Source organism: Pseudophryne corroboree, chromosome 6 (assembly GCF_028390025.1).
Source record: "Pseudophryne corroboree isolate aPseCor3 chromosome 6, aPseCor3.hap2, whole genome shotgun sequence".
NCBI classification, from domain to species: Eukaryota; Metazoa; Chordata; class Amphibia; order Anura; family Myobatrachidae; genus Pseudophryne; species Pseudophryne corroboree.
The window spans coordinates 424388746-424401544 of record NC_086449.1 but is presented as its reverse complement, the minus strand read 5'-3'; the positions used below and the strand labels follow the sequence as shown (position 1 = coordinate 424401544).

The 12799-nt window shown below is 47.8% G+C and overlaps 1 protein-coding gene across 3 annotated transcripts in view; it reads left to right on the top strand.

The window, feature by feature from the left end:
• FBXL13 (F-box and leucine rich repeat protein 13) overlaps positions 1-12799 on the top strand; it is a 656615-nt gene that overhangs the window by 267258 nt on the left and 376558 nt on the right. The gene's annotated exons all lie outside the window — the stretch shown is intronic.

Here is a 12799-nt window from a genome sequence, read left to right as displayed (position 1 = left end):
TAAATCCAAGAAGCCTGCCGCCGCAGGTTCCCAAGAACAAAAGCCTGCTTCAGGTACCCCAAAGTCCTCCGCATGACGGTGGATGGGAAGGCCCAGAGGTGGGGCCTGTGGGAGCGAGACTCAGACAGTCTCCCTCCTCATCATTTTTTCAAGTCGGGCTTACCGACTCTGTTGGAGGACAGCACAGTGCTTCAAGACGCTATCCAAAAGCTGGTGGAGGCACAAGTCATATTGCCGGTACCACCGCACATGCTGACAAAGGGTTATTATTCGAACCTTTTCGTGGTACCAAAACCGGATGGTTCGGTCAGGCCCATTCTAAACCTAAAATCATTGAACCCCTTTCTAAAGGAGTTCAAGTTCAAGATGGATTCTCTCAGGGCGGTGATATCAGGTCTGGAAAAGGGGGAATTCCTGGTATCACTGGATATCAAGGATGCGTACCCTCACATTCCGATCTGGCTGCCGCATCAGGTTTATCTCTGCTTTGCATTGCTGGACTGTATTTCAGTTCCAGGCCCTGCCATTCGGCCTCTCAACAGCACCGAGGGTGTTTACCAAGGTGATGGCGGAAATGATGATGCTACTCCGCAAGCAGGGTGTGAACATCATTCCTTATCTGGACGATCTCCTGATAAAGGCATCGTCCAGGGAGAAGCTGCTGCAGCCCATTGTTCTCACAATGCGGCTGCTTCAGAGTCATGGGTGGATTCTGAATTTTACAAAGTCACATTTGGAACCAACCCAGAGATTGTAATTTCTGGGAATGATCCTGGATATGGAAGTGCAGCGAGTGTTTCTTCCGCGGGACAAGGCGTTTGTGATCCAATCCATGGTCCGGGATGTCTTGAAGCCATCCCGGGTGTCGGTACATCAATGCATTCGCCTATTGGGAAAGATGGTGGACTCTTACAAGGCTCTCCAGTACGGGAGGTTTCATGCTCGGACCTTCCAACTGGACCTCCTAGACAAGTGGTCGGGATCTCACCTCCACATGCATCAGAGAATTCGTCTGTCACCAAGGGCAAGGATTTCACTCCATTGGTGGCTCCAATTGCCTCACCTCCTGGAAGGCCGCAGGTTCGGGAATCAGGACTGGGTCCTGCTAACAACGGATGCGAGCCTTCGGGGCTGGGAAGCAGTCACTCATGGGGTGACCTTCCAAGGACGGTGGTCAAGCCTGGAAGCCGGTCTGCCCATCAACATTCTGGAACTAATAGCCGTCTAAAATGGTCTTCTTCAGGCGGCCCCTCTTCTAAAAAACCGGGCCATTCAAGTGCAGTCGGACAACGTAACAACAGTGGCTTACATAAACCGACAGGGCGGAACGAAGAGCAGAGCGGCAATGTCAGAAGTCACAAGAATACTCCTCTGGATGGAAAAGCACGTGTTGGCACTGTCAGCCATCTTCATTCCAGGAGTAGACAACTGGGAAGCAGACTTCCTCAGCAGACACGATCTCCATCCGGGAGAGTGGGGTCTCCCTCCGGAGGTGTTCAAGGAGGTAACAGATCTTTGGGGCCTACCCCAAATAGACATGTTGGCCTCTCGTCTCAATAAGAAGCTTCAGCGTTATTGTTCCAGGTCAAAGGACCCACAGGCAGTGGCAGTGGACGCCCTGGTGTCTTCGTGGGTGTTCCAGTCAGTGTACGTGTTTCCACCTCTCCCACTGATCCCAAGAATCCTAAAGCTCATAAGGAGAACAAGGCTTCACGTGATTCTCATTGCCCCAGACTGGTCAAGAAGGGCTTGGTACGCGGACCTTCTGAATCTACTGCAAGAAGAGCCGAGGCCTCTTCCTCTTCAAGAGGACCTGTTGCAGCAGGGGCCATTCGCCTATCAAGACTTACCGCAGCTACATTTGACGGCATGGAAGTTGAGCGCCTGATTCTTGCTCGGAAGGGTATTCCGAAAGAAGTGATTCCTACCCTCATACAGGCTAGGTAAGGGGTAACGTCTAAACATTACCATCGTATTTGGAAGAAATATGTCTCTTGGTGTGAGTCCAAGAAGTTTCCTGCGGTGGAATTTCAACTGGGACGTTTCCTCCTCTTCCTGCAGGCAGGAGTGGATATGGGGCTGAGATTGGGATCTGTAAAGGTCCAGATTTCAGCACTGTCCATTTTCTTTCAGAAGCAATTGGCCTCTGATGATCTGAAGTTCGGTCAATCAGTTCTGTAGGAGCCTCCGCGCTCTCCCTCCCGTTCCGGGAGCTTTGGTACATCCCCATGGTACTAATGTTGACCCCAGCATCCTCTAGGACGTAAGAGAGAAAATAGGATTTTGGTACCTACCAGTAAATCCTTTTCTCGTAGTCCGTAGAGGATGCTGGGCGCCGGTCCAGCGCTTCGTTTTCCTGCTGTTGTTATTTGGTTCAATACCACTTAGTTTAGTTGAGTACTGCATTGTTACTTGGTAAGTAATGTTTCAGCCGTTGCTGTATAGTTCAAGCTAGTTGTCTTGACGTGCCTTGTATGTGTGAGCTGGTATGAATCTCACCACTATCTGTGTTAAGTCCTTCTCTCAAAGTATGTCGTCTCCTCTGGCACAGTTTCTAGACTGAGTTTGGTAGGAGGAGCATAGAAGGAGGAGCCAGCCCACACTCTTAAACTCTTAAAGTGCCAATGGCTCCTGGTGGACCCGTCTATACCCCCATGGTACTAATGTGGACCCCAGCATCCTCTACGGACTACGAGAAAAGGATTTACCGGTAGGTACCAAAATCCCATTTTCACATACAGAAAAAAGATACATACACAATGATTTGAACTAAGCGGCCAATTCAGACTGGATCGCTGCAGCGGCAGCGGTCGCAGTCTGAATCTTTTTGTGGAATGCGCGTGCGCACCCCGGGAGCCCAGTGAGATGCTATGAGCATCTCTGGGCTGCGGCCGCCTCTGCCTGATTGACAGGCAGTGGCGGTCGCAGGGCGGGAGGGGGCGTGCCAACGGCGTTAGAACGCTGCGCTGGCAGGGAGCTACTCGTCAGGTTCAAAAACATTGCCACCATGCTATGCTTTTGTATCTGTGTGTGTGGGGGAGGGAGGGGGCAGGGACTGACATGTGAGGCGGACTAGCCCTGTGCTGGGGTTCCCCCCACATGTCATAGTAACTGATCTTAGATGTGCTAAATTTAGCACATCTACGATCAACTCTGAATTACCTATGTATCAATCTATAATATGGTGTACATATCTTACGTGAGTGTTCGCAGCATTAGTAATCCTGAATAAAGAGAATTAGACAAATACAGTATACAAGGATTATTATCAGTCCCCTTTATCCGTCTGCAGTACGGATTGGCCAAAGTATTAATATCTATTGGTATTTGTTATTTGGTTATTCTATTCCATCTACCATTAGCACACTTTGTCCCAAAGCCTTGTGTGATGTTTCACGGAATAAACAAACAAATAAATAAATAACAAAATAACAAATACCAATAGATATTATAGGGTAAAACAGAGCACAGGGAAGCACAGGTTAACACATGGCATAGGGGGCACAAAGTGACAGATGGCAAAAGGGGCACAGGCTAATAGCACAGGAGGCACAGGGTAACACATAGTACAGGGTAACGCATGGCACATGCAGTCAAAGATAACATATGACACGGAGGCACAGGGTAAAACAGGGCACAGGGGAGCACAGGTTAACACATGGCATAGAGGGGCACAAAGTAACAGATGGCAAAGGGGACACAGGGTAATAGCACAGGGGGGCACAGGGTAACACATGGTACAGGGTAACGCATGGCACAGGGGGGCAAAGATAACACATGACACAGGGAGGCGCAGGGTAAAACAGGGCACAGGGGAGCACAGGTTAACACATGGCATAGAGGGGCACAAAGTAACAGATGGCAAAGGGGACACAGGGTAAAATATGGTACAGGGTAACGCATGGCACAGGGGGGCAAAGATAACACATGGCACAGGGTAAAACAGGGCATGGGAGCACAGGTTAACACATGGCATAGTTGGCACAAAGTAACAGGTGGGTGTAAAGAGGGCACAGACATCACAGGGGACACAGGGTAGCATTATTGGCTGCAGCTCTGCCCCACCCCCAGCTCCAGGCACTTCCTGACATACGGAGAGGAGGCAGAGCTGCTCACTGCGTCTCCCTGCCTTCTCTCACTGCAGCCAGTGTCGGGCTGCGGCGTGAAGGGCCTACCGGGGAAATGCAATGAGGGGTCCATGTTTAGGGGTGTGATCCATCTACAGAGAGCGCTTGGCCAGCCACCATACCTAAGCATGAGAGAGCGCATCTGCTAGGGCACTTGATAAATAAATACAGTAAATACTACTTGGTGCATCACGATAATGTACCATATTAATAGCAGCAATGCACTATAGAAAATACACCATACTCCTGTGCAGTATAAAGTAACACATATATATATATATATATATATATATATATATATACATATATATCGTCCAGAAATACGGCACTCTGCGGACTCATTCACCCAAGTAAATGATTCAAGAAGCCTTGCTTATCTTTAGCAACGTTTCGGCTTTTTTATTAGCCTTTTTCAAGCAGCATAATAGTCAAACAGTGCTTATTCTCTCTCTTAAATACCCTTACCTTTTCCCGATGTCCCGGGCTCCAAACCACGTCAGTGCACGTCACTGCCGGTTTCCTGGTGCAGCCTCATTCTCCCTCCGTGTGCGAAACACTAACCGTTCCCATGGAAACCAACAACAACGGCCCGCAATCCCCGTCGTCCAGGTCTCCACACGGCGCCCACACACACAGACGGAACAAGTCCCACAGGTCCTACACATGCAGTGATATATCACCATACGGGTCCATAGGAATCCGGGCATCTGTATAGGAAAAAACACACCAAATGGAAAAAGTGCATAACAATACATTTAAAACAGTACTAACAACATATAGATAAAAACACATGAATTCATTGTGGTTATATCAAAATCTCACATACTACATCATATCGATCTTGATTTTAAGGTGATGGAGTATTACAGTAGCTAGACAAATCATGCCTCAAAAATCTCAGTGGTATCCTTTATATGAATATATTCAAATTCAGTTGTTCATTTAAGCCTCTAGGTTTAACTGTGTCAAGTAAATAGATCCATCTGGCTTCGCATTGCAGAAGCCTTTTTTGTCGATCACCTTGTCTTCCATCATCAGGAATGTGATCTATCACCATATGCCGAAAATTAGCCATATTGTGTCTTGCCTCCCTAAAATGTCTCGCTATAGGTTGGTCAGAACCCTTACCACTCAGGGAGGCTCTGATGGCCGATCTATGTAGGGCCATCCGCTCTCTACAAGTGCGGATGGTTTTACCCACATAGCAAAGGCCACAGGGACACTTAATGAGATAAACAATGTACGAGCTCGTGCATGTGAGAGAGTGTCTAATCTCATATCTGCGACCCGTGTGGGGATGAAAGAAATGTTTGCCCACTATCATGTGGCTACAGGTGGTGCAACCTGTGCATTTATGACACCCATTCATGCGTACAGTTACACCATCCTTAATACGCATTTGTTTCGTGATGTCAGTATGTACAGCCCAATCACGAATATTCTTGCCCCTTTGATAACAGTGTCTGATTTTCGTATGTTTAAGATCTTTAATATCGTCCTGCACTATGGGCCAAAGATTTGCACTACTCTCTCTAATTATATTATGTGCTACTGTATACCTGTGTGCCCAATTAAGTGTTTTGTTGGACCCATCCACCGTGCCTTTGAGAAATGTACTATCTCGTGATCTGGCCATGACCTTATTTCTGGCCGATCCTATGATGGCATCCTTGTATCCCCGTGATCTAAATTTTTTGGACATATTATTAAGATTTCTTTCCACAAGACTTTCATCGCTGGTAATTCTCTTGACCCTTAAGAATTGGGAAAATGGCAAGCTATTGATGGTGGCTTGCGGGTGAAAGCTATCAGCCCTCAATAAAGTGTTTCTGTCAGTGTTTTTCGAATATAGATCGGTATTGATTCTGTTATCTTCATCAAGAGTGATTCTAACATCTAGATATGTGATCTCCTCACGGCTAATGGTATGCGTAAACTTGATAGGACAATCTAAACCATTAACCCCTTCAATTAATTCTACTAATTGGGAATACGAGCCACTCCAAAACATGATGACGTCATCAATGTAGCGCTTGTAAAACACTACATTGTCACGAACATCACGGTTGAAAAACAGTTGTTTCTCAAGCACTGACATATATGTATTGGCATATGCTGGTGCCACAGGAGAACCCATGGCACAGCCAGAACACTGCTTGTAATATTTGCCATTAAAGTAGAAATAATTGCGATTCAATACCAATTCAAGTAATGTCATATAGAATTCCACATCTGGGCCCTCATATAGTGGATTGCTCCTGATAGTGATAGCAACAGCCTCCAACCCTCCCTCGTGAGGGATGTTGGTGTAGAGACTGCTGATATCCAAGGTACACATCCACGTATTGAGGGGCAATTCACCCAACTCCTTCAGCTTAAGCAGTAAATCAGTGGTATCCCGAAGGTATGTGTCACCAGCATATGCCAATACATATATGTCAGTGCTTGAGAAACAACTGTTTTTCAACCGTGATGTTCGTGACAATGTAGTGTTTTACAAGCGCTACATTGATGACGTCATCATGTTTTGGAGTGGCTCGTATTCCCAATTAGTAGAATTAATTGAAGGGGTTAATGGTTTAGATTGTCCTATCAAGTTTACGCATACCATTAGCCGTGAGGAGATCACATATCTAGATGTTAGAATCACTCTTGATGAAGATAACAGAATCAATACCGATCTATATTCGAAAAACACTGACAGAAACACTTTATTGAGGGCTGCTAGCTTTCACCCGCAAGCCACCATCAATAGCTTGCCATTTTCCCAATTCTTAAGGGTCAAGAGAATTACCAGCGATGAAAGTCTTGTGGAAAGAAATCTTAATAATATGTCCAAAAAATTAAGATCACGGGGATACAAGGATGCCATCATAGGATCGGCCAGAAATAAGGTCATGGCCAGATCACGAGATAGTACATTTCTCAAAGGCACGGTGGATGGGTCCAACAAAACACTTAATTGGGCACACAGGTATACAGTAGCACATAATATAATTAGAGAGAGTAGTGCAAATCTTTGGCCCATAGTGCAGGACGATATTAAAGATCTTAAACATACGAAAATCAGACACTGTTATCAAAGGGGCAAGAATATTCGTGATTGGGCTGTACATACTGACATCACGAAACAAATTGTTAGGGTCTCCTGCCCTGTGCTGCCACGTCGTCATGGCAACCGGGAGACAAGTGCTAGTGGAGTAACCTGAGCGCAGCTGATACTCCGGTACGGGTCTTTTGCTGTGCAGTGGTTATAGCCTCTGTGCACGGCAGGGGATCCGGTGCTGGTTTTTGTGCTCACAGTCTGTGAGGTCTGAGTGGGGCGTGGACAGCACCTGCTTTATAAGGCCTCTTTTCAGGGTAAGCAGATGCTGCTGAATCTTTGTTGGTTAGTCAGTTCATGAACGTTAGCCAGTACTGTGTAGCTTTGTATTTGTTTGTTGCTTACTGCAAATAGGCCTGGGAATTTGGTATTACACTCTGCCAATCCAGACCTAGCAGTAAGACTGGAGTCAGTCGTTTAGCTTGCTGGGGTTCTGTTACTACTCTGTGAACTTAGCAAGTTTGCGGCTGTATTCTAAGACTTGCCTGTCTAATCCTGTCTCACTGTGCTAGGTGTCAGGGGTCAGTTTAGTGGCAGTAAGCTAAAACCTGTGCACTGCAAGTGAGAATTAGGATTGTGGAGATTCTCCTTGTGTCTATCATTCCATCTCTGACCAAGGAGTTTACTGCCACACCCGTTGGTAACCCTTTAGGGTTTTGCTGTTGCCCTTAGCAACAGCATTTCGGGTACTCTACGTATTAAAACACAACATCTTGCTTTTTCCATCTTAGCAGTTCTAATACAAGGGAGATACCCAGTTCCTTAGCCTCTGGGCTTCTCTGTTCACTTTGTGTGTATTTTGTTACCCTATCACCTTCTGTGTACGTTATGTCATATCCCCCAGTTTGTCTGTGAGTCCATCTGTTTTGCATAACAGTTCAAACACCAGTACATTCCTGCAGACACTGGAGTGCATAACAGTTCTGACACCAGTACTTTCCTGCTGGCACTGGTGTGCATAACATATTCAGCAGCCTAATACTCCTGTTGAAATTTTGTGGGAATATGGAGCATACCCCTCAAAATATGTTGCAACAGGTGGTCGATCAGGTGCAGGTCCTGACTCGACAATTTAATGATTTGTCCATTAAAATGCACACCTCCCAGGCTGCTGGCGGAGCTCCCGCAGCAGCAGCACCTGCAGGGGTTAAGGAGCCGAAAGTAAATCTCCCGGATCGTTTTTCTGGAGATCGCTCGCAGTTCTTTTGTTTCAAGGAGAGCTGCAAGCTATACTTCCGGCTTAGGCCTCAGTCTTCTGGGTCGGAGATTCAGCGGGTGGGCATAGTGATTTCCTTGCTACAAGGAGACCCACAGGTCTGGGCATATGGGTTGCAGCCTGACTGTCCGTCGCTTAAAAGTGTTGATGCTTTTTTTACGGCACTGGGCATGTTGTATGATGACCCTGACAAGACGGCCTCAGCCGAGGCTCAGATTTCGATCCTTAAGCAAGGGCGAAGGCCAGTTGAGGTTTACTGTACGGAGTTTCGGAGGTTGGCCCATGATACCCAGTGGAATGACCCAGCCCTGAGACACCAGTACCGAAGAGGTCTTTCTAACCAGATAAAGGACCAACTGGTACAATATCCCTTGCCTGATAGCTTGGATCAGCTCATGCAGTTATCCATCCGGGTGGATAGACGGCTGAGAGAGCGTAGGCTTGAAAGGGAGACTGAGATTTCCTTCCTTCCCAAGGGAACCTCAGACTCTGAGGAATTTTCTGAGGAGCCTATGCAGATTGGGGCTACCCGCCTCTCCTCGCGTGAGAAGACGCGGAGGAGACAGCAGGGGTTGTGTTTGTACTGTGGGAATAAAGGTCATGTGGTAGTATCATGCCCAGAAAAGCCGGAAAACTTCAGGGCCTGAGGGTGATGGGAAATATCCTGTCAGGCCAGAAGTCAGAATTTCCCAAGAAGACTTTTATCATTCCGGTGACCTTGAAGATCCTCGGTCAAACTGTCAAGACTGAGGCCTTTGTGGACAGTGGGGCCGACGGGGTTTTTATGGACCGCCAATTCGCCCTGAAACACTCTGTTCCCTTAGTACCCTTGGCATCGGAAATTGAGATTTGTGGGTTAAACGGGGAACCATTATCCCAAGGTAAAATTACCTCTTGCACTAGCCAGATTTCTTTGTTTATTGGAGCCACACACTCTGAAAAATTGTCCTTTTATGTGACTGTCTGTACTTTTGCCCCATTGGTGTTGGGGTTACCCTGGTTAAGGGCCCACAATCCTCAATTTGACTGGGTCTCTGGGGAGATTCTTAGTTGGGGTACTGATTGTTTCAGGAGTTGCTTGAGCCTTCCAGTCAGGCTCTCGCAGCTAAGTTTGCCAGGATTGCCAGGGTGTTATGCAGATTTTGCGGACGTGTTCTCCAAAAAAGTTGCAGAGGTACTACCTCCCCATCGCCCCTATGACTGTGCCATTGATTTGTTGCCAAATGCTAAGCTTCCCAAGAGCAGGTTGTACTCCCTGTCACGTCCTGAGACTCAGGCTATGGCAGAGTACATTCAGGAGAACTTGGCTAAGGGATTTATCAGACCTTCACAGTCTCCAGTTGGGTCGGGGTTCTTCTTCGTGGGTAAAAAGGACGGTTCGTTGCGACCCTGCATCGACTTCAGGGAATTGAACCGTATCACGATTAAAAACTCATACCCACTGCCTCTCATTTCGGTCTTGTTTGACCAGCTTCGTACTGCCACCATTTTTTCTAAGATTGACCTACGCGGTGCGTACAATCTAATCCGAATAAGAGAGGGGGATGAATGGAAGACTGCCTTTAATACCCACTCAGGGCATTATGAATATTTGGTGATGCCTTTTGGGCTCTGTAATGCCCCGGCAGTCTTCCAGGATTTCATGAATGATGTGCTCAGGGAATATTTGGATAGATTCTTAGTTGTATACTTAGATGACATCCTAATCTTCTCCCATTCCCTGGAGGAACATCGGAAGCATGTACGCTTAGTCCTCCAGAAACTCAGAGACCACCGGCTTGGGGCGAAGCTGGAGAAGTGCGAATTTGAAGTTCAGCAAATCGCATTTCTAGGATATATTATCTCCCCAGAAGGTTTCCAAATGGAGGGTTCCAAGGTACAGGCAGTCCTGGATTGGGTGCAGCCCACTAGTTTGAAGGCGCTTCAGCGTTTCCTGGGCTTTGCGAATTTTTATAGACGATTTATCGCTGGATTTTCGTCTATAGTGGCGCCCTTGGTGGCACTCACTAAGAAAGGGGCGGATGTTGCTCACTGGTCTTGTGAGGCTAAAGCGGCTTTTGCCCGTCTCAAAAGGGCATTTGTTTCGGCCAAGGTGCTGCGACACCCAGATCCAGAGCGTCCTTTTGTGGTGGAGGTGGATGCCTCTGAGATGGGTATTGGGGCAGTGCTTTCTCAGATGGGAGTGTCTGATAATCGCCTTCATCCCTGTGCTTACTTTTCCCGTAAATTTTCGCCTGCCGAGATGAATTATGACGTGGGTAACCGGGAATTGTTGGCTATTAAGGATGCACTCGAGGAGTGGAGACACTGGCTTGAGGGGGCTAAGTTTGTGGTCTCAATTCTCACTGACCATAAGAATCTGGCATATTTAGAGTCAGCGAAGCGTCTCAATGCCAGGCAGGCACGATGGGCTTTGGTTTTTGCTCGCTTTAATTTTTTGATAACATATCACCCTGGGTCAAAAAACATCAAGGCTGATGCGCTCTCGCGGAGTTTTGCTCCAATCCAGGAGACCACCGAGGAGCCGTTGCCCATTGTTTCCCCATCATGTATTAAAGTGGGCATTACCCAGGACCTCTTATCATTAGTCCTTAGAGCACAGGAGCAGGCTCCTCCAGACCTTCCGGTAGGTCTTTTGTTTGTGCCTCCTAGGTTAAGACAGCGAGTGTTCCTGGAATTCCATGCCAAGAAGTCGGCAGGTCACCCGGGTATTGCCAGAACTCGGGAGTTGCTATCTAGGGCGGTGTGGTGGCCCTCGGTGGCTAAGGATGTGGATCAGTGGGTTCGGGCATGTGACATCTGTGCCCGAAATAAGACTCCTAGAGGGGTTCCTGTTGGCCCATTACATCCACTCTCTATCCCATCTAAGCCATGGACCCACATTTCAATGGATTTTGTGGTGGACTTGCCCAAATTCTCGGGGATGACAGCCATCTGGGTTGTCGTTGACAGGTTTTCGAAGATGGCGCACTTCGTTCCACTGGTTGGGCTGCCATCAGCCAGACGCCTGTCTGAATTATTTATGCTGCATGTTGTGCGTCTCCACGGGTTGCCACTTGATGTGGTCTCTGACCGCGGATCCCAGTTTGTGGCCAAATTCTGGAGGGCATTTTGTTCCGATCTCCAGATTTCTGTCAGCTTGTCGTCAGGCTACCATCCGCAGTCTAATGGGCAGACTGAAAGGGTGAACCAGTCCTTGGAGCAGTTCCTCAGGTGTTATGTCTCCAAGTGTCAGACTGACTGGGTTGCTCATCTGTCCATGGCGGAGTTTGCCTATAACAACGCGGCTCACTCTGCTACAGGGATCTCTCCCTTCCTTTGTGTGTATGGGCATCATCCTAAGGCCAATTCTTTTGACCCCCTGGACTCCACGCCTGGTGGTTCCTCTGTGGTTTCGGTCCTTAGAGGTATTTGGCGGAAAGTGAAGAAAGCCCTTGTGTCTGTGTCATTAGTGACCAAAAGGGTTTTTGATAAGCGGAAAAGACCCTGCAGCTTCAAATTAGGAGACTTCGTCTGGTTGTCTACCAAGAATTTGAAGTTGAGACAGCCATCTCATAAGTTAGGGCCCCGGTTCATCGGCCCTTATAAGATCACCAGGGTTATCAATCCGGTGGCATTTCAGTTAGATCTGCCCCGTTCTTTGGGTATCAATAAAACATTTCATTGTTCCCTTTTAAAACGGGCGATTAGTAATCCTTCTACCAGTGGAAGACCTTCCCCTCTTCTGATACGTGGCCAGAGGGAGTTTGTTGTTGAAAGGATTCTTGACTCCAAGGTGGTTCGGGGTCGGCTGTCATTTTTGGTGCACTGGAAGGGGTATGGCCCGGAGGAGCGGTCGTGGGTGCGCAGTTGTGATCTTCATGCCCCCAGACTGATACGCTCTTTCTTCTCGCAGTTCCCCGATAAACCCGGTGGTAGGGGTTCTTTGACCCCTCGTCAGAGGGGGGGGTACTGTTAGGGTCTCCTGCCCTGTGCTGCCACGTCGTCATGGCAACCGGGAGACAAGTGCTAGTGGAGTAACCTGAGCGCAGCTGATACTCCGGTTCGGGTCTTTTGCTGTGCAGTGGTTATAGGCTCTGTGCACGGCAGGGGATCCGGTGCTGGTTTTTGTGCTCACAGTCTGTGAGGTCTGAGTGGGGCGTGGACAGCACCTGCTTTATAAGGCCTCTTTTCAGGGTAAGCAGATGCTGCTGAATCTTTGTTGGTTAGTCAGTTCATGAACGTTAGCCAGTACTGTGTAGCTTTGTATTTGTTTGTTGCTTACTGCAAATAGGCCTGGGAATTTGGTATTACACTCTGCCAATCCAGACCTAGCAGTAAGATTGGAGTCAGTCGTTTAGCTTGCTGGGGTTC